Source organism: Miniopterus schreibersii (genome assembly GCF_964146895.1).
Source record: "Miniopterus schreibersii genome assembly, chromosome: 19".
In the NCBI taxonomy this organism is placed as follows: Eukaryota; Metazoa; Chordata; class Mammalia; order Chiroptera; family Miniopteridae; genus Miniopterus; species Miniopterus schreibersii.
The window spans coordinates 22,486,805-22,513,663 of NC_138119.1; the positions used below are offsets into that span (position 1 = coordinate 22,486,805).

General features: G+C 44.3%; 1 long non-coding RNA gene across 1 annotated transcript in view; it reads left to right on the top strand.

Annotated features, from left to right (window-relative positions):
* LOC308548745 overlaps positions 1-26,859 on the top strand; it is a 103,034-nt gene that overhangs the window by 42,629 nt on the left and 33,546 nt on the right. Inside the window, exon 3 of the long non-coding RNA XR_013997660.1 lies at positions 10,935-11,085. This is a non-coding gene — a long non-coding RNA (uncharacterized lncRNA). The remainder of the gene's footprint in view (positions 1-10,934; positions 11,086-26,859) is intronic.

Sequence of the window (26,859 nt, forward strand, 5' to 3'; positions counted from 1 at the left end):
AAGGAAGGAGGGAGGGAGGGAGGGAGGGAGGGAGGGAGGGAGGGAGGGAGGGAGGGAGGGAGGGAGGGAGGGAGGGAGGGAGGGAGGGAGGAGGGAAGGAAGGAAGGAAGGAAGGAAGGAGAGAAAGGAGAGAAAGGAGAGAAAGGAAGAAAGAAGGAAGGAAGGAAGGAAGGAAGGAAGGAAGGAAGGAAGGAAGGAAGGAAGGAAGAAAGAAAGAAAGAAAGAAAGAAAGAAAGAAAGAAAGAAAGAAAGAAAGAAAGAAAGAAAGAAAGAAAGAAAGAAAGAAAGAAAGAAAGAAAAGGTTTAGTAATGTACCAGCTCGGCTATAAATGTGAAATTGAGAAAGTGGTCTGGGCCAAGATTCCCATCTTTATTGTGAAAGAATAGAAAATAGAGACTTGGTCATTCCCACTGTCGTTTTTGAGATTTTTCTGAATCTGAGGGTACAAAATGTGGAAAAATGTGACAAACTCAAGGAAAGAGAATTTGGGGCTAAATCTCTAGGGAAAAAAATAATCATGGTGAAATCCATTAGACTGTGTAATAGTTTCCCAAGGGGAATGACATAAACCTCATAGTGGCAGTCATTTAAATTTAGACTGAACCATGCATTTGTAAGCAGACCCCAGGGAACAATTCTGCACTGAAGAGGGGATATGGAAGGTGATAGACTAGGTGACCTAATAGATCTTTTCCATCTTAATTGTGAGATCCTAATTAAAATGAGTGATATTGCTTATTATGAACCCATTACATTAATATTCTGTAAGGTCTCCAGGCAAGCCAAGGGGGTTTTGGCTTTTTCTTATTTCTATAGAGTCAAGAGTCCATGAGCCACCTTAGCCACAGAGCTGCCACCCCTGTACTGACATCTTCATCAGTGATGCTTGGCTTAAGTCTCTGAAAGAAATTAGAGCACATATTATGAACTAACTTTTCATTCAGAGTAACCAGTGGAATGAGAAACATGCTTTCATATGGGCTGCGACCATAAATATTGTTCTGACTAATGACACAATGGTGAGCTGGCTTTGCAATGGTGGCAATTGTCCCCATAGAGCACCCAGGACTAAAATCTTCTTTCTCACATGTAGCTTCTGATGTTTGAACAGGAATGTTGATAACTGGAGAAATCTCAGGAGAGACCCTATCATCATGGAACTAGCTGCCCAGTTTACTGATGTTAGCTTCTCTTCCTTGACTGTCCTTTAGAGATGGACTCCAACGAGGAGGCACAGACATGGCCACTGGTGGGCTGCTCAGGGCTGCTCTGAGAACCACCGGCCAAGGGGAGAGTTTAGGGCAGGTAGAAGAGATGGTGGCTCAGTTGCCGCGTGTGGTGTTTCAGTTGAATGTACCTGCTGTGTAAGAAGAGTGGCGGCATCCAGCTGGTCAGGTGTTTTATCTGTCTTGTCCCATCTTGAGGATCCCCAAAAGGTTCTTGATGCACCACAGAACTCTACCAGCAGGAAGTAGACACAAGCATGCCTCAGAGAATATCAAGCTCTACCTATTTAAAATTTATAAACTGGACTTTAATTAGCCTGCAGGGAGTTTCCATGGAAATTGGAGATACCACTTTGCAGCAGTATAGGAGTACAGTATCAGGCAGGCAGAAGGACTGGAAAATCCTGATTCCTAGTGTCACCTCACTATGACATGGCCCCTGACTTCTTCGGGCAGATCCCAGGAGCTCCCACCCCCATTCTAGTATTTCTAGTGTGTAATTGTCAGTGTACATACCTATGTCCTTACAGATGGGAGAGGCTGCCATTCCATCTATTTCCCCCAGAGTACAGCTCAGTTCCTGATGTAGAAAGCACTTAATAAAAACGTGTTGGGTTATACTCTGATGCCTTCGAACCTTGGTTTCTTCATCTGTAGAGTAGCATAATGATCCTTACTCAATGGCTGTTCTGAGGATTAAATGCTGGAACAAATAAAGCACTTAGCACAGTCCCCAGCCCTTAAATTGCATGTACTTCCATTCCCCACTTTTTTGGCCTGAGAGGCTTATTTATTTCTGGTTCTGGTAGATATCAGGCAAAAAGTGCCTTTTAAAACAGCCAATAAGTCAGAATGTGCACACTTGAATTTTGTGTATCCATTTTATTGGGTGTGCAGGGTACGTCAGCCTTTTGTCCCCTATAAGCATGGTCGAGGATATACCAGCTCCAGCCCAAATTCCCGGGCCCTCCACCCTCTCCTCATCACCCCTTGGCTAGACACCTGTAAAGAGGCGACATTTCTGAGGCATGCAGACTTGGTTCTGTTTTGTGCTTCCATGGAATAAACTGGAGAATGAGTGAGTAACAATCATCAGTGATGATACAAATGAATATTGGAAGGTGGCCCTGTTTGCTTGGTGATGGTCAGAATTTTACTATTGTTGTCCAGGATACCTCCAGACCTTTCCTGAAAACTCCCTGGGGAGGAATCTTAACTTATATTCGTTGCTTTATTTCCACAAAGCAAAAAGTACCTATTGAGTGACTTGTAAAGGAGGTTTGTGCAGCTGAAACACACCGGCGTGCAGTGCTGGTGTGCAGGCCCCTTCTGGGACTGGTTGGCAGGAGCCACACGTGGAATAGCCTGCTTCCACTGAAAGCCACGTTTCCACCTTCCCACCAGCCCAAGTCTACCTCTTCCAGATGCATACACGTCACTGCATGCCCTGCAGGTCAGTCCTTTCGGCTGTCCTCTGATTGCCACACAGCGGGGCCTGTAAGAAGCAATGTAGAGGCCAATCAGAAGAGGAAGTGAACGCCACCAGCATCCAGGTGCCACCCGGTGGCATTTCAGAGGCTTATTCCCTGTCGCTCTGTGGTGAGCCTGGTTCCTGGCAATGGCGCAGGCTCTCCCACCGCAAGCCCCTTGTCCGCCCTGGCTGGTCATCCCTGGTCCCCTGTTCTTCCATGGTCTCATCTCTCAGCCATGTGAAAGCTGCACTGTCCTGGAGTCAGTGAGCAGATGCCTTCCTTGTTTCCTGCTTTTAATTCCAGTTGAACTCTTGACTTCTGATCTTGAATTCTCATTAAAATTGCCCCCTTGGAGGGCAGAAATTCCCTGACTTGGGCTCTGTTGCCCCAGCTGCCCTCTGCTGGCCGTCAAGGGTACTGTGGTCAACCCTTTGTCACCCATAGCCTGTAACGGGAGCCGTTTTCTTTGCTCTGTCCTAATTCTCATGCTTTCTTTTCCTTCTTTTTAAAAAAATTTGGTTGTACTGCCTCAGAGTTTTGCAGGCAACATTGAAACACCCCGTCTTCCCGTGCTCCCATTGACCGTGTCATGGATCTGCCATAAAGCATCTTGCACAGCTACGCGCTGGCCAGGCACTTGGTCAGTCGATTCTTGGTGACTAAAGTAGGACATTGCTGACATGGTTGTGGAGCATCATTTGGGGCTTGTGGGAGTGGGGTTGATCACCTGGAGGGCTTTGTTACAGCAGGGTTTCTCAGACTCAGCACTGTTGGCATTTTGAGCCAGAGAACTGTTTGTTGTGTGGGTCTTTCCTATGCATTGTTGGATGTTCAGCAGCATCTTTGGCCTCTACCCTCCACATGCCAGTAGGGGGTTGTCTCCCAGATGACCCAAAATGCCCCCTACACACACTGCCACCACAGTAGGTGACAGAAGAAAGCCTTGCTTTTCTCAGGACTTCTAAACGCTAGAAGGTGCAGGTCTGTTCTCTGGGGCCATTCAGTGCCTTGAGGGGCACCCTAATTTATTCTGGAGACTGACATCAGCTGCCCACTATGTTGGGAGTGAGGTGGTCTCAGAAACTGCTCTCTCATAAAGGCTCCCAGTGAATCCTCCTGTTTTCTGCTGCCTGTCACACTCTGGTGCTCAAGCCTGCTCCTGCCGCATTGAGATGCCCCTGCTCTGTCTCCCGTGGCACCTGGACTTACCTCTCCACAGCACATGCCGCTCTGTGCTGAGCTGTCTGTCTCTGCCCAGTCCTCCTGATTGGACGGTAAGCTCCTTGAATTTAGGCCTCATGTCTTTTTCATGCTCAGCATCTCCAGGGCTGAGGAGAGAAGTGCTCACAGTGCATGCGACACACGCTCAATAAAACATTATTGAATGCATGACTAGCTTCAGCCTTGGAAAGAATTCCTTCATGTAAATGCAGCAGCAATAGACTGCCTTGAACTTTAAAAAACTGAGCACAAAATGCTTTGAACATGTCTCTCCTCAAGGAACATAGCTCTGCCTTAATTTGTCCGAATCTGACCTTCAGCCCCTGGGGTTCACTAGACCCACTTACTGGGGAGCTCCCAGTCTGCTTCATGCTCTGCTGCACCCCACTCCTCTGGTGCCCCAGGCTGAGGCCATGCTGGTATTGCCTTAACACTGATACCACAGGTTAACGGCATAGGGACACCTCTGTCCCCGTCATGACGAATGGGATGCTGGCGGCGTCCCCTTAGACAGCCATCTAAATATAAATAAAGCAGGATGAGCTAATAAGACAATCAGCTGCAAATACCGGTCTCTTTGTGTCACAGTTTCATAGTATCATCTGGGCACCAGCCCAGCTTATGGAAATCACTCGGAAGAGCGGGACAAGCTTTTCTTCCTAGGTCACTTTTATATTTGCAAAACCATCATCATTGTCAGCTTTGATTAATATTTATTGATGTGTATCACGATTTATTGACTATTAACAAACCCCAGAACTATTATCTTACAACCCAGAGAGCAGAGGTATAGAGAGGTTTAGCGATTTACTTCAGGCCACAGGGTGAATTCAGTGTCAAGCTGAGACCAGGATCGTTAATATCCAGTTGCCTGGAGGAAAACTGCTGCCTTGGGGTCAGTTTGGGGGGATTTGCCTAAGCTTTGCACACCCATCAGACAAAGTGAGCCCCCCTGGTAGCTATCCCAGATACTAGGCAAGAAGCAAGCTTTTGACACGAAGAGGGAGCTAGCTCCTTTTCCTGACACATGTCACATCTCTCACTGAAGGAGAGACCCACTGACGCCTGGCTTGTCCATTGGGCATATCACGGTCTAGATGGCGTATGAAAGACAAAAGCTCTCTTGTCATCTGCCTTTTACTCTGCAAAGAGACAGCCCCCAAAGTGCTGCTGTCGTAGCTGTGAGACGACGCGTCACATATCAATTAGGGGGAGCATATGTGGCATTTCTAAGCCAGGGGCCATGTGTGGCTGTGGCAGCCACACGGGAGGGAGCGAAGTCAGTAGCTAAAAGGAGGTTTGGTTGGGATTTAGGAGGCCGACTGAATCAATAAGATCATCCTGCCCGCCCCCATCCAGCCCTCCTGGTGGCTCTGGCCAGAGCACACCTCTCACCCTCTGTTCTGTAGCCCTTGAGACCAGCGGGGGGCACTACCTGGAGAGCAAGGACACGTGTGCAGAGCAGCCTGAGATCAATGTCCACACCTGCTGTGCCTGGTTTTCTCTGAATTCTTTCTTTATTTGGATATTTACATTTATATTCTACTTTCTAAATGTAAGATGGTTTGCAATAAAAGAAACAGATACAAATTTATTAACATAGAAAAGATTATGTATATATCAGATACATTAAATTTTCAATATTAAAGTGAAAATAAATATATCAGACAGAGAAAGAGAGAGATTCTAAACGATAACCTAGGCCAACACCACTATTAAGCTTCCAAGCAACCAGAGCAAAACAGGAGAGCACAGAATTCTTCAGTCCTCAGTGATACTTTGAGAAAGACGTTTTTTCTGGTACTAAATTCTGAAAGGAATTTCTCAAATTGGGCCTTATTCATGGTGCTGACATCAACACCACCTCCCTGTCTCACTCGGATCCGTCCTCAAACGCCTCCTCTGAGTCCCTGTCCGGCTGTTGCAGCTGAAACTGTGCCCGGTACCCCGGCACCGAGGAAGTTCAAGCTCTGATTCTGCCCTGTGCCTGGACCTGCGTAGTCACCTTTCAGGATTAGATCCCCCGTTGCCGTCAGTCATGGGCATGAGCAACGGCATGTGAAGACTCTTTCTGTGTTTGTGGAGACACTGGTACTGAAGACATTGTCCATTGGTCATTCAACCAGTACTCACTAGAACCCTCTCTGAGCGGAACACTGTTTTAGGCAAAGGGAAGGAAGGAAATACATAAAGTTTTGGTCCTTTGGAGCCTATGTTTTTCTGGGACAGACAACACATAAATGAATAAATGTTATATTCTCAGGTAGTGATGGACACAGGGAAGGAATACAAGACACAAAGCAGGGTAAACTGATCCTGTGTGCTCTCTTAGTGGCTGGTGCTAGTGGCATTACGTGGCTCCATTTTTATCTCGCACCTTTTTATCTGGCGACATCACCTTTTCCTTAGCAACACGGAAGAAACATTACAGACCCAAATACCTTTCACCAAGTTGTCCACAAAGGATGGCAGGAAAATGTTCTGCTGCTATTTAAGGCAGAGGCTTTTGCCAAATTGTTCATCCCAAAAATAACAGTTGGACCAGCCAGGTCATTTCAGTGGTAAATCTAATCTGAACCCACGCTACTGAATCCAAGCTCCTTCTGAATTTCTTTCCCAGGTGCCAGAATCGCTCCGTGTATGCAGCACTTAGATGGGCCACACCCTCAACATATATTAGCTCATTGAGTGAGGTTTCTGGGAATCAGGAAAGGAAAAAGGCAATGGAACAGATGGTTAGGAAGCTGGGCCCTGGAGGCAGACTGCCTGGCTCTCCAGCTGGACCCCAAGAACTCCTAGCTGGTGATCTCAGACAAGCTGTTTAACCTCTCTGAGACTGGTCTCCTTGCCTCTAAAAGGGGGTAATAATAGTGAATACCTAACAGGGTTCTTATGAGGATTGAATTAGTTAATATATGTACAACACTCAGAACATATCTGGCCTATCACACTTAATACGTGTTTGCTGGTATTATTATAACTCCACTTTACAGATGAGCATGTTGAGGCTCTGAGAGGTGAGGTAACTTCCCCAAGGTCATACAAGTAGTGGGTGGCAGATTCAAAATTTATACCTAGGTTTTTCTGACTCCAAACTCATGTTCTTCCTGCTATGACTGCCTCTGTCACTAACTCATAGAAATTAAAATAATGTTTCCTATAAGAGACCTAGATCCAAGTAATGAGAGCCAAACAGGCAGGGCACTCACGAGAAACTAGGGTTATAAAGTATACTGGTGAGTGATCAGCAGTGTTTATCAAGTGCTGTTGTGCTCAGGCCCCCACTCAATGAACAGTGATAACTCAGAGCAAATGGATTTTCCTTTTCCCTGATTATACACTTAATTCCTTCATTTTTTATTTGCGTACCATTTGCTGAGCCTGGAGGGTTCTCAGGAACAGATGAAATGGTCCTGTTCTCAGGTGGTGGTGGTGGTGGGGCTGGCAGAAGACATATGCAAATGACAGATCAACAGAAAACAGTGACTGGGTGCTCAGGATGGTGGGCCCAGTCACTAGGGAACTGGAGTGAGGAGCAAGACAATGGTTGGTTTGGGCTGGGACTAGTCACAAAGGGTTTGTTTAGGGCCCTGTAGGAGGTAACCGACAATGATTAGCCAGGAGTTCTGCAAAACGATGTTGCATTGAAGATCTAGAGTAAAGGTGTACTGAATAAAGTTACCTGCAAAAAACATTACGGATTCAGTGGATGTTTTGGAGGTAACCTTTTTGCAGTGGATTCTTGTTTGTAAAATACTTTTTAATCCCTCAGTATTTTTATGGGAAGAGATCTGAATTAGACTCCCACCTGTTAAAGGATTTCTTTGGTTCTGCATTGGTCAGGGTGCGGTCAGAAAATGAAAAACACACCAGTTATTTGCACAGAGTAAATTTAATCTGAAGACTTGTTAACCAGATGTGGTTGTTAACTAGGTAACTAAAAGTGTAAAAAGAGAACTCTCGAGCATCTTGAGGTACAACTGCAGGAAGCAGCTCCCACCTCTATGTGGGAACAAAGAAAGAGGTTGGAGTTACAGAAACTTAGATGCTTGAGGCTGGGATCCAGGCCTTGGGGGAGGGGGCGGCTGGCCCATGCTGTAGTCTCTTTGTGGGGCACAAGGAGGCTGGTTCTGCAAGGGCCAGAGAAACTGCAAACTGGATTTAGCTGCTACTGCAGGAGGGTAAAGACTTGCTGGAGTTCTGCGCACAGGACCAGGAAGCAGACAGGAAGAGGCTAGTCCCCTCCGCCTCCAGTCTTGCAGCTTCTTTCTAGCACTCCCTTTGGCAGAGCCTAACGTGGGACCAGTTGGCAATACAAATATGAGTGCACACAGGGATGACTGTGGCATCTTCATCTCCGTCTTCAGCCTGAGAGGGAAGAGAGGCATGGAAACCAGAAAGCACAGTAGGTGTGTGTCAGACCAGAGGACCGTCCAGCTTTCAAGGGAAATTTGAATAGGAAATGGTTCTTCTTAAGGGCATGGACAGAAAAGACTTTGTAGATAATTCCTGAGCTGAGCCTTCAAAGGTGAGCTTCGTGGGCCAGGTAGAACTGGTCACTAAGAGAACATTCCAGACAAGGAAGCCTGGGAAGACAAGAACGCAGGAAGGAGTGGGGTGCGTTCAGAGACCATGAAAATAGCTCAGCCTGGCCGGGCTGTGGGATGAGACATGGGGGTGCGGTCAGAGATAAGGTTCATGCGGTAGGCGGGGGTCGGATCTTCAAGACTTGCCTGTGCCAGCTGAATTGTTCGAACCCCATCCTGGAAGCAGGGAAAGATTTAAGCTGGGGGAGTAACATGAGCAGAATTGTTTTTGAATGATAACTCCTGACTCATTGTGGAGAATAGGTTTAGGAGAGCAACGGAGGCCAGCGAGGAGACCTGTGACATTCCAGCTGCGCGATGGTGCAAACCTCATCAGTGACAGAAGCGACAGGAACGGGGCGGAAGGGACAGGCAGGAAAAATACTGAGAGTAGTAACGAGACGAACAGGAATTGCAGTGAGGAAAAAACAGAGGCGTCTGTGTTGTTGACTTAGGTCACAGCATAGATAGATGGGAGGGCTTTTCTCCAGGGTGGCAGGCAGCAGAGGTTGCCCTATGGGTAAGGAGGGAAATAAACAGGATAGGAGCATGACTTAAGCCTTGTACCCATGGCTTGAGCATTTCAAGTGATGAGGAGATTATTACCCTAAAAGGCAGCTGAGTTGATGTGGAGCTCATGTTTAACAGGTCTCTGCCATCCAGATGACATCACTACTGCCTTCCCAAGAGGCGTTGCTCATTAAGAAGATGGAAACCATTCAGCGCTTCCAGGAAAGATCTCCGGGATCACTGACACTTACAGCAGATGTGGTCATCATTTCCCATATTTTCATTTTTTCCCCTCTGTCCACATGATGGCCTTGAGGCCGGTGTTGGCATTAGGGCAGATGACCGCAGAGGTCGAGCCGCGGATGGATTTGCCCTCGTGCTTAATGACTAATTTCTTAATTTAACTCCTGACCTGAAATCTCCTCCTAAGTGGATGTCCAGAAAACTTTTAAAAAATATTTTATACTGTGCCTGAAGTGAGTTCTGATCTCACATGATGTTCCTACTGCTCCTAAGTTCTGGAGAAGGGCTGCTGTTGCTTTTTAGTTTTCTAAGGGTTACTATCACGATCAGAGCCCACAGTTTCCTTTCTTTCATATCTTCTACGCCGAGAAAGCGATTACCCACAAAGAAGTAATAGGAAGCCAGCACTACAATAGTGTTGTTGTATTTAAGAATATCGGGAAGGCCTCCTTGGCACTTTGTCTTACTCATTCAAATCATCTTCCTTTACATACAACACTGTTGCTTGAAAAAGAGGTGAGGGAATAATCTGTGGGCATGCAGGGGGTCAGCGGATTTCCTGGAATCTGTCTTACCCTTCTATCTCTCTGACTTCCCTTTACACGTTTTCTCCCACCCAACCATTCAGCACCACTCTCTCTGCAAAGTCCAGCTCAAAACCACCCCTCACTCCGCAACTACCCAAGCTCACTGCAATCCTCTGAGCTCCTGCAACATCAGGGCTGTAACTCCTTCAGCCCCTAGCTGTCCGTGTTGGGCATGCTGTCCCACCTTTTTTGTACATGATCTGTCTTCCTGAATGGAGCGTAGATCTCAGGAGAGCAGAGACTGTCTCCTTGACCTCTTTATGTACTTGGTACATAAATGACTTCAATGATAGCCTTGACCCGTGTTCTCCTGGGGTAAGCCCCAGAAGCCACTGGGTATTTACTTGGAGGCTAACCCCTGACCTTTCTGTTGCTTACACTCATGCCTCTGAGTAGCTCTAGGATCTGGCCACAGGACACAGGCATTAAGGAAGCTGCTCCCTTTCTGCAGTCGCCCTGTGCCTCTCATTTAGCCCTCCCCAAAGGTGAGCCCCTCTTTTTAAAATTTGCACCATGCTTATTAACTCTCTGTCTCCCAGTAACACACAACACACAGTCTTGATAAATGAGAAACACCGCTGCTCTCAGAAGAAAGTCAGCTGTCATAAAAGTTAATGTGTTCAGTTCATAAAGAAAAAAAAATCTCCCCCCATGCAATGGTTGCTTGGAAACCGTTGTGTTCACTTTATGACCCCGTTTATTAGCCAGAATGATGCCTTGTTTGATCTCCGAAATTTGTTTAGGATCCTTAGGAAAGGGCTCCTGGGTTTCACTCACAGTGTATACACTAACCTGGGCATACAACCCTGGAAATAAATACTAAGGAAATGACAACTCTTATTTCTTGTGGTTGTAATTTCTTCTCTCCTCCCAGCTAGTACCTGAGTATTTCTCAAGTAGTTTATATTAGCAGATTTTCTGAGCATCTCAGTAAGACTGTGCTGGTTTATTATCCCCGCGTTGGAAAAGAGAGCAGTTATTTACCAATAATAGAAAGAAACTATTTGGGGATACATTGGTTCCTTAGAAAAGTCAGTATGAGAACAGAGTTCTAACATTATACTACTGGATATGATTTTCTCTTTTAGGTAGCTCTCTGCCTTGAAAAGTCAGAAGAAAAGTGTAGCATCTTCCCCAACTTGTGAGCTACTAGATGTTAGAAACACAGAAAGAATTTGAAAGAGCAACTGAGAAAATGTGAAGAAACCTGTTTGCTGATCACTGTTCCTGCCTGCTCAGGTATTTTATCTCTGTCATAGAGGGCAAATGGGAGAGATATATGCCATATAATAGTTTACTTCAACTTCAACTCCTCCTCACCTCTCATGGTCACAACTGTACCACCACCATTACCGCCACCACCACCACCATCACCACCACCATCACCATCACCACTTCCACCACCACCATCACCACTACCACCATCACCATCACCACCACCATCGCCAGCACCATAATCACCACTATCACTACCACCACCACCATCACCATCACCACTACCACCATACCATCACCACCACCATCACCAGCACCATAATCACCACTATCACTACCACCACCACCATCACCATCACCACCATCATCACCACCATCATCACCACCACCACTCTGCTAATACAAACATGGTATCTTACTTTTGCTTCTAACCTTGGTTTTCAGCAATAATATGTGTTGCGTGAAGTGAGATTTGTTTTCTCCCTCCTTTATTAGAATTGGGTATTGTCTATGTGCCAGAGGATGTGATAAAATATTATTTTCTAATAAGGGGGTAAAATTTACACTACTAGCTAGGCTAGTGATGCCTTCTGGGCTACAACAACACCATTATCAATTTGTAGCTATTTAATAATGAGGTCAAATTTATTAAGTACAAGGGTCATTTAAATTTCAGAGGGGGTTGATCCAGTGGTTCAATGTTGTCCTCAAGGACCTGATTTTTCTGCCTTCCATGGGTAAGGCTGTCTTTTCTCATGGTGTCAACGTGGCTGCAGCAGTTCCAAGTTTTGCATCCATAGAGCACACCATCCAGGACAGAGCACTTTTCTCTCCAAGACCACAGGCCAATTCTGTGGCTAAGGTGATAAGTTGTGCTAAGTAGCTTAAGCTAATGAGGGTCCATCCTTGGAGCTGTGGGTCAAATCAGCTTCTCTGAGGGTATTTTACCAGTCCCAACTACTCATCTCATTTTTATTATATCCTATCACCCAGAACAGACCTGATCACATCGTGCCTGGTTACTCAAGAATTTCCTAGCTGAAGTCAGGGATGCCTGTTCGCCATTCAGTCTATATTAACTTACTTAGGTGTTGCTCACACTTCTCTCCTACACTGTTACCTACTTTTCATCTTTACTTTCTCTTCTTTGACATGTCCTGGGATTCTGTTTATGTTCCCAATACTCTTTGCACATAAGGCCTTTTCTCCCTTCCTGGCAAGATTTTTCCTCAGTCTCCTATTTTTCAACAAGTTTTCTCCAACCACTTACTACTTTCACCTTCCCTAGTACTCCCCAAAGACACTCTTCTGTCCCTACTCACCCATCAAGATGTAATGCACAAATGAAAATCTTATGCCAGGGTACAGACAAATGACACCAAGAATAGATGCTCCCTATTTTAGAGTTGGATGTAAACTACTTGTGTTTACACTTCAAAAATGGCTATGTTGGGTTGCTTCTGCTTTATTACCTTTGCACCTAAAATTTGACCAGCACTAGCTCAGCATCACCTTTCAACAACTAAACAAATTAACAAAAACCCAGATGTGTGGGTCTTGAATCCAGGAACTAGAACCAGAAACACAAATCTCAGAGTGAGATCTAGTCAATAAGAAGGGAATGCAACTCGGGCATGTAAATTATCCTGGTATTCAGATAGTCCTCAGGGGCTGAGATGTTTATCTGAGTCTCAGGATTGGAAATCTCCCTCTCAGGGTTTTAGACTCTTAGACTCCTCCAGGATTTGGCGATGTAATGTGAAAATCTTTGTGGTATTGCGAAACAGCTTTTGGATATTTTTCAAAACCTATTGTTGTTGTTATTATTATCATCATCACCTAGGAAGTGCTCCATCCACATACTCCTCTGGTTTTGGGTCACATCAGTCAGTGAATTTTTCCTAAGGACACTTCCCCATTGTTCCAAAAGCAATTCTCTGAAAAATCTATTTTAGAGACATAGTTAGAAATGATAGGAGTCAAAGAACCCATCAGAAAGAACAGATGGTTACTTTCTGTGAGAAACAAATGCTTTATTTAAAAACTTCTTCTATTCAAAGCTTTAACCAAGAGAGACTGGTCCAACCCCTTGTTGTTGTTGTTGAGATCTGTCAGTCTGCTCCTTGCTAACATGGATATAAAAGATTTGGATTTACTGTAAAAAATCTTTATTAGTCCATTAAGATGCAAGGCTGTCAAACAGGGGCTTGAGCAGACAGATGGATGGGTACGCCATAAAGCAAATCACCTAAAATATCAATAGTAGAATCTAGGTAGTCATGTGATCATGGGTGTTCACTGTCTAAATCTTCCCATTTTTCTACATGCTTGAAGCCGTTTCCCTAACCAAGCTGGCTATTGACCCAGAGGTGAGATTCAAACTGTACATTTTTTGTTTCTGAGCCCTGAAAAACCTGCAAAGAAAAAACCAGGGAAAGAACAGGCTTGAGCCCTGGATGGTGTCCAGATCAGTGGTTACAGAACACTCTCCTAATTGTTATGTCACCACAAATTTAATGCTCACAATATGCCAGTGTCTGCACAGTTTTATTTTGGGCATGAAATAATAATGTAATTATGACAGGCAATTAAAAATGGTGACTACTATATTTGTGTCTCCTTAAGAAATGTGCCAATTTCCTTATTCATTCTGGCATAGTGTGTGCATGTGTGCGTGTGTGTGTGTGTGTGTGTGTGTGTGTGTGTGTGTCTTAGAGAGAGAGTTTGGGGCGGGAGAGGGAGGAGGGGGCAGCAGAGGAGGAATTGAAGCAATGAGTCACACAATCTTCTGCTTCACTGAAGGGACAAAGAATATAAAAGAATTTAAAATCTACTCCTCTAGGATGCATGTGCTATAAAATTGTAGCTAAAGTGGCAACCCCTGTTGCCTTAGACAATGCAAGATTTAAGGGTTCTTTTGTTTTTAATTTTAATTTTTATCAAAACAATAATTGTACTTGGTAAAAATCAAATAATACCGAACAACTTGGGAACACTGGTATTTTCCCAGCCAGCTCTTGATTTATTTTCAGGTCTTTTCATTGTTCCTGTATTTAGTTCTTTGGCTAGTTGTTTCCACAAGTACAGTTACTATAATTATAACTCTATATACTAATTATAATTTATAGTCATTATCAATTAGCTCATGAGAAATGAAAATTTATTCACATTAACCTCTTCTTTCCCATCCTTTTCCCAATATTTAGTATTTATATTGTTTTTAATTCTTCCATTACTTACTTTTGTGACATTAAATAATATGATTAAGTTATTTGTTTCCACCAACTTCCTTCTGTATTATTCCATTTTGAAAAATGGCCTTACCCTTTCTCTGCCTATCTCCCCCTACCCCACATTCCATCTGTCAGCTATGCATTATTTTACATTGTCAAATATTTATTAACAATTGAAATTTGTCCTGAAATTTCACCAATATTTCTGCTTTGTCCGTGGATTGACTCTGAAACTTTAAAATGAATTAATATTGTCTACATTCACATAACAATGTAAACGGAATTTACTGCTTGGCCAAGTAGAATGTTAGGACTACTTTCCATTTTTTATAGGTTAGTACCAGGGGTCTTGAGCCACTTTAAAGAGACTGTTCCCAGCATCAAAGCCAAATAGATTTTCCTTTTTGCCACAGTGTCATTTGCTAAATCAACATCACATTTGGGTTTGCTTCTTATTGCACCCCATTTTTCTTTTTTTTTTTTCTTTCTTTTTTTTTTTTTTTTTTAAAGACAAACAATTTGGTCACAAGGAGTATAAACGGAATTCATAATTCCTTTTCTCTCTTTTCTGGGGACTGAACTGTGATGGTCAAATGGACAGTAACATACAAGTGTTACCGGTGGGGAGTCCTCTGTGTCCCCACCTGTTGCTGGTGGAAGTGGGATTCTTTGGAAATAACAATTTCCTGAGGTCCCCACAGGAGGATGAGGTATCATGGGAAGCTTTATTTTCGTGGAATTAAACCCGAGTTTCCAAGGTCCCATCTCCCTCCATCCCGCCATGGAAAAAGTCCCATTTTGTCTTCTTTGGGGCTAAGATCAAAGCCAGTGCCCAGAGTTTCTGCTGCATATTTGCACAGTCCATTCCAGCATCAGGCTGGGTTAGCTTGTGTCCCCAGCTGCAGTCTGGTGCGTGTAGGGTCCACTCGGCTATGGAGGGAGCACGGGCACGTGCAAGGAAGTAGAAGCAAAGCAAGTGGAACAAAAGAAAGAGAAGTTCTTTGTCTCGGGATTATGTATTCCCAAATTTTTTGGCTCCACTCCTCTGGTCAATTATCTTTTTCCCAGGTTAGACTGACAACCAAGCACCTTCCCTATATCACATCACCCCCAGCTTCACTGCACATCCACCCATCTTCCCCTTATTGGACCCCTTCCCCCAGTGATTTCTAGGGAATGGACCATTGGTTCCCTGGGGAGTGTAAAGTTACAGCTTCCTGGAGAAGCTGCCCAGATGACCGTGCTTATAATGTCTGGCCTCCTCTTTGCTTCTTTCCTATTACTAATATTAATAAACTAGGTAGTTATGACAGTAACACAAGGACTCCCTTGGAGTCCTTGATCTTTTGCAGAAGTGCAAAGATGCCTGAGTTATGTGACTTGCAATTATTATTTTCTGGACAGAAGTGTGCTTTCCAATGTATGCTTTCAGAGTTTGCTTTCCAGTGTATCAACAGTTGCTACATTTTTCTTCTCATGTTTGGGTTTCATGACAAGAAACAGGAGGACTTTGTTGATGTGATTGGAGTCTGTGAGAAACATGGTGACTCAGTCCGTTGATTCTCATGCCCCAGCCAGCTGCAGGGGGCAGCCCGTAGTCCCGAGCAGTGCAGAAGTTTTCATCTATGAACGTGGCCTCATCATTACCAGTGGCCTTGGCCTTGGCCTATTCTTTGAAAAGCTGCCACTGCCACATGGGGTGATTCAGCTCGGTGTAGGCATTGCATATGTCCTTCTTCATGACAAATAGCTCAAAGCGCTTAGTCAGAGCCTCTTTAGAGTGGTGGTATTTGTCCAAAGGGCTCATTATCTGTGAATGTAGGATTGATGCATGTCACTTCCAGAAATTTCCCAACAGGCTTATCAAGGAGCCTGGCTGTGACCCGAGATGGAGAACACTCAACAGCTTTTTTATAAAGTTTGTTTCTGTCAGCTTCTCCCCCAGGGCTTTCTCAAACTCCTGTACGGTGCTGATTCTCCCGAGGGTGGGGTGAAGTCAACCTCGTAGTCTTGGCCCTCCGGGCCAGCTGAATGGTACGTGACCTTTGTAACTGTCTGTTATGTGCTTCATTATCCCTAAGATCATCTCCGCGATTTCCTTGAGATCGTCACAGTCTGCGTAGGCCACATAGAACTCAGGTGGTGAACTCGGGACTATGAGTCAAATCATTTCCTTCGTGCCAGTCCTGGCCCCCAGTTTCATAAACCCAGCCAATGCCAGCAACCACTAGCACTTTCTGGTGGAGTTCTGGAGCAAATCTCATGTATAAATTCAGATCCAGCTCATTGCGATAGGTGATAAAAGGCGTGGCCACAGTGCCCTGGAGAAAATAATTTTCTTTGATGTCTATAAAACGCTCCACCTTTTGTTTTTTAGCATCCAGCATAATTCTTTACAAGCCTGATGGCAGTCTGATTCTCCTTCCTTTGCAGGCGAACTGTGGTGCCTCTCTGAAAGCTTTGGGGATCTCTTCTTTTTAATGTTGGGTGATTTTATGAGATTGCATCCAGGTGTAGGTCTTTTTAAAATTCATTATGCTGAGCATAATTTTCAGTTCCAGGAATTTTTCTTGTCTTTGTAATATAATTTTTTCTTATCTCTTTAATTTTCCCTGAGATTCCTATTAATAGGATAATGGCTTTCTTGGATTACTCTTCTAATGTCTCATTTTTAAAATTGTACATATTTCTATCTCTTTGACTCATTCTCTGTTTTGAGAAATTTCCTAAACTTTAATTTCAATCCTTCAGTTGAATGTCTAGCTTCAGTAATAGATCTTTTACTCTCTGAGAGCTCTTTGCTCTTCTCTGATTGCCCCATTTTGTAGACCATCTGTGGCCACCATGGAGGTGTACTCCTCAGATCTTCCTTCAAGCAGAACCTGCTGGAAGGAATTCAGGTAACTGGCAAACTCCAGGTGACAACCTTTGAAATCCACTGCAACATTCAGCCCAAGCCCTTGCGCAGTGGAGGCTCCCTGGCAGTGACTGAGCGTGGTCAGGCTCGAGACCGGTCATTCTGCCAGGTGGGGATACCCCAGTGGGCTGGCTGAGACTTCCTCTGACTTCACTGCAGTCTGAAGTGCTCATTGCCTTCTTTCCTTCCCCCTCTCCTTTCAAAGCAGTTAGACCTGCATCACAAACTGAAGGCTCTCCCTGCCTACTCCTGTTCCCTCTGCCCTTTGTCTTTCATAGGGGTTACCCCCCATCTCCTAAGCTTCTTACTTTATCTTGGCCTCTGCTTCCCAGAGACTAGAAATGACAGAGCATTTCATTTTTGCTTTATAAATTTACTACCTTCTCATACTGGTAACTCTAGAACATATTTTACGTATTCTCATAATGCCCAATACATCTAACAAATGGCATTTTAGCCATTATAGTGACCTAGTAGATTTAAGTCACATTGCAGTAAACTGAAATTAACTAGAAAAAAAGATGTCACCAACACATCAAAAATAAAAGAGTCAGGAAGGAGACTAGGTGTACCCCAGCCTTAAGTATCCAGAGAAGGCAAAATTTTTAATAATTCTAAAAGATGAAATAAAATAATGAAAGTGTGATTCTGTTCCACCTGTTACTGCATAAAATTTTCAGAATTCTGGCTAGATAGACAACTACCTCATTCAAATAATCTGCATCAGGTGTCATGAAGTGCTTGGCACTTTCAGCTATCTTGGTACTTGCCCAAGTCTTGTCTTGCTGCTGAGCTTTAGGATTGTTGAAGGCAGGGACCATGGCTTCAGTGCCTGATAAGACTGACAATAATAATAGCTGCTGTTTCATGTATGGTAACTATGCACCAGGTAAGGTGGTAAAGACTTTATCTCCATTGTTTCATTTAAATCAAATGATCCAACTTTACAGATGGAAACATGAAATCTCAGAAAGGTTATGTAAGTGGCACAAATTCCCAGTTAGGAGGAGATGCTTTCCCCAAGATCTGTGCTCTCAGTCACATCCACACATATTCTGTGCCTGACACAGAGAAGACACCAATGGCTTAAGCTACTGTATAAAAGTAGGATAATAAAAACCTATTAATGTCATGTCATATATATTCTATAGACTTGTGATGGGGAAGGAGTGAATGTGCAGGTCTAACGAAGCTGCAGAGATATTGAACCGATCTTTCTGGAAGGAAGCACACTGTTTATCAGTATCAAATCTTATTTCATTTGAAATTTCCTGGCCCTGTGGAGCTCTAATAATAAGCTACTTTTTAATCTTTGAAATACAAATGCTGATTAGGAAGCAAAACACAATAAGTCTTTTATTTTCCTTCTCTAGGGCCTCTGTGGGAAAGGAGGCGCTGTGTTAACATAACGCTTGCTTGCTCTCTTATGGAAAACCATCTATTTATCAGAGCTTCTGCCACTCATGCCCTGGAGAAGCAATTAAACCAAATCATTGACCTCTCCTGCAACAGCTCAAGAGTCTGTTTTCTTTCTATGAAAAACAAGAGTTTGGGGAAAAGAAAATGCCATTGACCCAGAATCAGAATAAATAAGTTTAAACAAACAATATGTACAAGAGATTGGTTGCATCTTCTGTGACCTCTTTTTTCCCAGTATTCAGAAACATGAGAACTCTTATAACAACAAATGTCATTTTCTTTACCATTCCACTTACGTTGTTTCCTCATGTTGGCTGTTGTGGATAATGATGCAGTGAATATGGGAGTGCAATATCTCTTCAAGATCCTGATCTCAATTCTTTTAGATAAGTACTCAAAAATGGGATTGCTGGATCACATGGTATTTCTATTCTAATTTTTTAGGGACCGCCATATTGATTTTTGAAATGACTTCACCATTTCTCATTCCCATAATATGCAGTGGTTCCCTTTCTCCCAGTCCTCATCAACACTTGTTTTTTTGTTTTCTTATCTTGTGTTGTTGGATAATAGCCATCCTGATAAGCATGGGGTGACATCTCATTGTGGTTTTGTGCATTTTTCTGCTGACTCGTGATGTTGGAACATCTTTTCATATACCTGTTGGTCATTTGTATGCCTTCTTTGGAAAAACAACCCGTACAAGTCCTTTGCTCATTTTTAAATCAGGTTTTGTTCTATGCTTTTGAATTGAAGGAGTTCTTTATATATTTTAGATATAAACCCCTTATCAAATATATGGTTTGCAAATATTTTTTTCCATTCCAAAGGTTGCCTGTTCACTCTGTTAATTGTTTCCTTTGCTGTACAGAAACTTTTTAGTTTGATGTAGTCACACTTATCTATTTTTACTTTTGTTTTCTATGTTCTTGGTGTTACATCCAAGAAATCATGGCCAAGACCAATGTCTTGAAGTTTTTCCCTGTGATTTATAGTTTCATGTCTTACATTTAAGTCTTTAATTCATTTTGTAAGGTGGTGTTCAATAAATTCCTTTTTCAAAAATAACCTAAAAACTGTCCATTCTCAGTCTTAAACACTGTCCAGTGGGTTTGGCCTTCACCTCTTCCCTGCTTCTGGCCCTTTGACAAAGCCTGACCCAGCCACTCACTAGCTTTTGCATTCTCTAGCTTTTGAGATAATTACTCCTGCGGAACCAACACACTTTTTCCTTGGTTCCTTGTTTGCTGTTGTTTTGTTTTCTTTATTTAATGTTGTTGTTGTTTTATTGCTACTGCAATTTTTGTTTACATAATAAATCATAATCTAAGATGTGGAAAAATAACACATTTGCCCTATGTACCATTCCCTGAGGCCATGCCTACGCAGTGACTGATAAAGTAATTTGTGTTGTAGTATTAATGGTCTGTAATGGATTAATAATTTAGCCCCCAAGATAGTATATCGGCATTTTAAACAGGCACCTTATGCTGAAAGACTGCCTGATGAAGAATTAGCAGAGCCTTGGTACAGACTGGTATGAGGAAGTGGGTTGTGTTCTTTAAAATTTATTGAATTTATTGTGGTGACATTGGTTAATAAAATTATATAGGTTTCATTATATACAGTTCTATAACACATCTTCTGTATATTGTACTGTGTGTGCACCACCCCAAGTCAAGTCTCCTTTCGTCACCATTTACCCCCCATCCCCTCTTCTACACCCCCACTCCCCTTTCCTTCTGATAATCACCACACTGTTGTCAGTATCCATAAGTTTTTGGGGTCTTTTTCACCAAGCCCCTACCCCCCCCTTGCCTCTGACGGCTGTCAGTCTGTTCTCTGCATCTATGAGTCTCTTTCTATTTTGTTTGTTAGTTTATTTTGTTCATTAGATTCCACATACACGTGAAATCATATGGTATTTTTCTTTCTCTGACTAGCTTATTTCGTTTAACATAATACTGTCCAGGTCCATCCAGGCTGTTGCAAAAGGTAAGATTTCCTTCTTTTTTACAGCTGAGTAGTATTCCATCGTGTAAATGTTCCATGGTTCCTTGTTGTTTCACATAAGTCCCACTCCTGGCTTTGGGATCCTAACTGCAGCCCTGCTTCTGACCTTCAGGGCTACTGTGTGCATTTGCTTACCATTTGAACCTTGACTGTACTTAAACTTGAGTGTGACTCACACCCTAGCTTTGTCTCCAGGAAACCACCCTGGACAAAACACACTTGGCTGTCCCATGGGTACACCAACTCTGACTATCCCCTAAATTGGGAGAGGGAGGGGGTGGCGAGTAGAAAGTTAAGATAATTCACATTTTATGCAGAAGATATATTTATTGGCATGGTAAAAGGGTTGGCATCTGGGCATGATCGCCAATCAAAGGAGTATAGAATTTATAAAAGAGCCATTTGACTTTCTAATGTGACATGAGAAGCATGCCTCCTTGTAAAAGCATTTTACAGAAAAACCAAATGGCACACCATCAGGCTAACAGTAAAGACAATTCCATCAGCAGCTGCTGGAGCTGCTCCGTGCGGCATTCCAGGATTGCTTGATCTGGAAAAAGAAATGATAAGAAATAGCTTTCTGACAGAGGAGGGATGAACAAGCCATACAGCAATGCTTGGCGTTCTAAAGAAAGGGGGGCAATGCGGGTACATTTCCAGCCTAAGGGCTCTGTGGATGTGACAGCCAGAGGGGACTTGTCATGGTGGTCGGTCCTATCCAGAACCTTTGCATTCTGTGCATTCTCTGCATTTCCAAGAGGTGGAAGGCATGAATCAATACTGCGTTTTATGGAAACTGTCCACAGGCAGAATTTGTGTACCGGCACACGCTTAACATTTGAAATAATTCCCTTTACACTGATATAAGAGAGAGAAGAGAAAAGGCAAAACAAAAAGTTAATATTTCTTCTGGCTTGAAAACACCTCTAGTCTATTTCCGGCCACTAATGTGGAAATATCTACCTTCGAATTCTTCAGTATCATTTTTATGCTTAAATCATTTTCTAGAGAACGCTCCACTTTAAACTGGTAATGTAATTAGTAAACTAACTAATGTAATTTTCCTTCTCTGTAGGTATGTTTCCCCTTGGTATATATGTAAAGCCCCGTATTATGAAAGCTAAAATGTATGGTTTCATTTCTTCTCCACCTGACCCTTCTTCCTGAGTTGTAGAAAAAGTAGCAGAAAGTGTGCTTAATACAGGGAATCATGATCAAAAGAATATAAAGTCACATAAACTCAATTTCGATGCTCAGCTAGTAATAGGAGCAATAGCTAATCAGCAGTTCTAGAGTGCTCTGTAAATGGCCCACCTGGCACTTACACATGCACTGGGTCGTTGATTTTGCTTTACAACTATGTCCTGAAGGTCCTCCATAAGAAAAGGAGTAACATAAAAAACCGCAAAAGAGGTGAAAAAAGAAAATATTTATTGTGTAATATATACCAACCCTGTGCTAGATGCGTCATATACCTTAGCTCTTTTATTCTCCTCAAGGCTCTATAAGAGGGGCATCACTGTCCCGATGATGATCATGATCATGGTCATGATCATAATCATGACAATGACAATAACCATGGCAGTGGTGGTACTGATGGCTACAATTATCAAGACTTTAAGTGCCAGGCACTTACTACCTTCACTCAACCTTTAGTCATTCAAAAATCATTTATTGAGTGCCCACACTGTGTGCCAGGCACTGTTCTAGGCACTTAAGATACATCAATATATAAAACACACAAAAACTCTGGCTCTTGGGAAAGATTTGCTGGTGAGATTAGCACAGGAGACTCCCAGGCAATGCACATATATATAGGGAACGGTAGAGAATATGTTAGAAGGGGATTCGTGCTTTGGAAAAATAATAGATCAGAGTATAATGAATCAGGATTGTGGTTTGGGTTGCAATTTTTAATCAGGTAGTAGTACAACTTACTGAGAAGGTGGCATTTGAACCACATAGGTGTCTTGGAGAAGAGAGCTCAGTGCAGAGGGAACAGCCAATGGAAAGGCCCTAAGGCAGCAGGTACTTGAGTGTTCACGTAAGCAGGCCCGCATGGCTGGGCAGAGGAGAGCTCTACGTGGGGGCCAGATCCTGTAGGGCCTTGCCGGCCAATGGAAGGAGTTTGACTTTTACTCCGAATGAAATGATAAATCACTGGAGAGATTTGATCAGAGGCATGACATGGTCTAACATATATTTTTTTTTAAATCACTATGGTGGTAGTGTTGAGACTAATACTCCACCTTGCAATGGTTCTCTGAGTTTCCTAGACTTCGAATTTTACAAATGAGAACCTGGGGCAAAAAATCAAGTAACCTTTAAGTAAGTGGCAGAGCCAGGAATCAAACCCAAGCTAGGCATCGCCTCCCTTCCAAGCTTGAACTCTTTTTATGGCTGCCTTGGAGGAAGAGCTTCTAGGTTCACATCAGTTCAAGTGCATGAAAACTGAAATACAGACTTCAAGTTTAGGAGGAAGCAGTATGTTCTATTGGGCTTGGTATTTGGAAGGCAAAAATATATATATAAGTCATGGATTAATTTAGCAAATGGCTACTGAGTTCCTGTGTTTGTAGTCACCATGTGAAGGATTAAAGGTACAAATCCACCCTTGGGTAGCTTACAGTCTAAAAGGGGACAGGTGGATATTAAACATGTGCAATAAAGTATTATAGGAATCATTTTTAAAGGATCTATAAGCTGCAGTGGGAGCCAAGGAGAAGTGGTCAGTTCTAGGGTGGAGGGGGTAAGTTGTGGTGTGTGGCCCTTTGCAGTTGGCCAAATCCTTTCTCACATCTAATGTTTTATATTGTCTAGTTGTTCACTGGCTTTGAATTTGGTTCAAATGGCTTGAAAAGAAAGATTTTTTTTTTTTCTCTTATGGTACTCTCCAGGAAAAAAGCAAAGATTTTCTCTTCTGAAGCTTCCACTCTGGGTCTTGCCACTGATTTTAGTTTTACAAATTCAGGCTGTTAAATCCTTCTGTCTGGGATGCATTGCAGAAATCCAGAAAACAGAGGGGAACAAAAGGCTGTCTGTGCCTTTGATGTCAGTGATCTGTTTCGTGGTGTGTGTGTGTGTGTGTGTGTGTGTGTGCACGCGTGCATCTCAGATCCCTACCGGGGCTGTGCTCCCCATCCGTGGGCCTCCCCCACCCCCACATTTTTTGTTTGAGAAGCTTGATCAGCATGGCGCTGCTGTTGGAGGTGGTGCCGCCGTTGGATAAAGCAGCCACGTTACCTCTCCAGTTTCCTCCATCTGCTCCTGCTCCATCCTGCTGCCTTTTCCCGACCCCCTGGCCTGGTCCCCCCGAGGACCCAGCCGTCAGAGAGGCAGGATTGTGAAATGGAAACAGAGTGGTCCATGGGCACCTGGTCTGTGCTGCGTTAGAATTTCCGGTTCTGCAATGGGCTAAACTGTGTGACCCTGAGAAATCCATGTACCCTGCTCATCTGTAACTCAGACATCGAAGTCCCTACTTTATACGGTTGTATTAAATGAGGTAGCCCATGCGATGAGCTTGCCTCATCTCTACTGCTCGATGAATGTAGCAAGTCATAGGGGTATTGCAGAGACGTTATCTTTTCACATGTGAATTTGCGGCTGTCCTGAGCGCTGGATCATAGCTTTGGCCAACAATAACTGCATCGGTCCCTTTGAGAAGGAAATCCAGAGGGCTGGCCACTCGCTTTACTTGTGTCCCTGCTGGAAGGGTGGGGACAGAGGCTGGGGAATCACAAGCCCCTGCTGAGATTTCACCTCTGTGGCTTCCAGGCAGTAGCTTCACCCCAGGAATTAAGGAAATATTTGTGTTCCCAAAATCTTGCTCTGGGCACCATCCCAAGGGAGCTCGGTGTTTAGAGTATTGTGTCCTCAGCTGTCCGGTGTCAGACTCTATGAAGCAAGAGAAACTGCAGCAGACAGGAGCCTTCCTTGGAGTGTTTCTAGGGAGGTCCTGAGGACATCATGGTCAAATCACCAATGAATGTGTCCTTTCTCCAGGGCAGTGTGCTGGGGGCAGAAACCATTCAGTCCTTGGAGACAGCTTAATATCTGCTTACTTTACTCCACTCTGTGCCGTCAATGGCGTGAGACTGGGACAGGCATCAGCCCTAAATGTTGGAGACAGCTGTCCCTGAAAGAGTCAGCCACTGATTAATGGGCTTGAGGATGAAGCCGCATCCACACTCCTCAGCAGAACCCATAAGCGACGCACAGGAAGTGCTTCTGTTTCGTGGGACACATTCAGGGTGGTGGCACCCAGAGGTGGGGGTGGGGGCCTGCAGGGGGGCTTTCTTGGAGCGCACATCCGTTCCACAGACACGCTTGGACCGTCCCTGCATGCAGGTCCTGCAGGCGATGGAGCTCCTGGCCTGGAGCCCGGGGTGGGGAGGAGGGCAGCCTGGGACAGCTAAGTCAGTACCAGACAACAGGATGCATGCGGTGACAGAAAATAAAACGCTCAGGGGGCACGGTGGAGGGGGCAGTCCATCCTGACCCCACCTAAAACGAAGGTTGTAAAATCCCTATTTATAGGAATGTAGCTTGGTGAGGTCTGGAAAACAGACAGATCCCCTGATGATTTAAAAATTGCTGAATTGCGAAGTCCTGCAAGGGCAAGGATTAAGCCCCTCTGATTTGCTTCACCCATCTGCCATGAAGTTGAAAGCACGTGGACACTGAATGTGGTGGAACTATGGCAATAATCAAGAAGGAAGCATTTGCTGGTAGTTGTGGGCAGGGTGGGGGAGGTGTCCTAAGTTTGGACTAATTGGCTCAGTGCTGACTCTGGATAAAGTCACTTCTCTATCTTCCAGAATAATTTTCATCCGTCTTCATAGGTGATTCAGGCTATATCAGTTTAACTTTGGACTTTAATCTATCCACAAAGTTGGAATTTGGCAGCCTGCCCTCCCTACTGAAGCATCCAGGAGTCTGGGAGTCTTAGAAAGGTGCTTTGTGTTTCCAGAAAGAAAGATGCTGTGAACATCTGAGGTTTTATCATTTGCAGGGTGTTACTCAATAAGGACATCATTACCCTTGGGGAAGAAAACCAGGCCCAAGACACCTGAGCCGGGCAAATGTCTTCAGGCATGTCAGGACGGGCCAGAGGGTCATCGTCAGAAATAACCCCGGAGCAAGCCTGCCGCTGGAATGCAACCTAGAACGCAGGGACACTGGAACAGTCTTCTCTATACGCAGATAAAATCAGACCCTTGGGGTCATGTGTCCCATTCCCGGAGCTTCAGCTGAGAGGGCTTTGGACAGGCTTCAAAGGAGACCTGTCAAGATGATTGAAAGTCTGGAAAATAATACCTGCAAGAGGAAGTTAAAGGACACAGGTCTGGCACCAACTAGCTGCGCGATTTTAGACGAGTCGCTTCGTCTCTTAGGAGCCCTGGTCCCTCTCCTGTGAAATGAGGGCAGTGGCCTGGCTGAGCACTCGGGTCCTCCCAGGCCTCCCGGCATTTCTAGAATCAAGGAGAGGAGGCTCGGCGGGTGCTGTGTCACTCCTTTTAATTACGGGCCTACCTGTTGCCTGTCTGTCTTCCTCACGGGAGCGGAAGAAGAGAGCAGACGGAGACCGTCGATGAACATATTTTGCTGAAGCAAAACCAATGCAGTAGAGGGACAGCAGAATTCAGAAAAATAAATAAAGCTCACCTTGAAAGCTTTTGTTTAAAATATTTCAGTGCCCATGTCTTCGGAAATTATAAGCTGACTTTCCCACCTAGAGCCCTTGTCCCTTGCCCCATCCATGCAGTCATGAGAGCCTCCTGGCCCCTCCACTGGGGTCAGGTGAGATGGGAGTGATAAGGTTTCTGTTCCCAAGATGATGCCAGTAATTGGCACCCGCGTGCACCGACTACAAGTCACCCTAGGGCACGAACTCCATGTACAAATGGGAGGGGGGCATCCACAGGAAAGCCTTGCCCTTGCTGCCTGAGTCAGAGGCTGCCTGCCAGCTGCTGGTGGCATGTGGCCATGAAGTCCCAAAGGGTGACCTGGCCCTGAAGGTACTAGCCTCAGAGCTCTACCCCAACCTCTTCATCATATTCCTCCTCCCTGGAGGAGCCACGACTTGGGAGCAAGAGTAGGAGACATGTGAACAATCTGAGACCCAATTTGCAAAGCAGAACTCCAGAGCCTCTGGCTCCCAGTCTTTGTTCCCTCGGTGTGAGTGACTCAGCCTGGTTCAAAGGCACCGGGCCG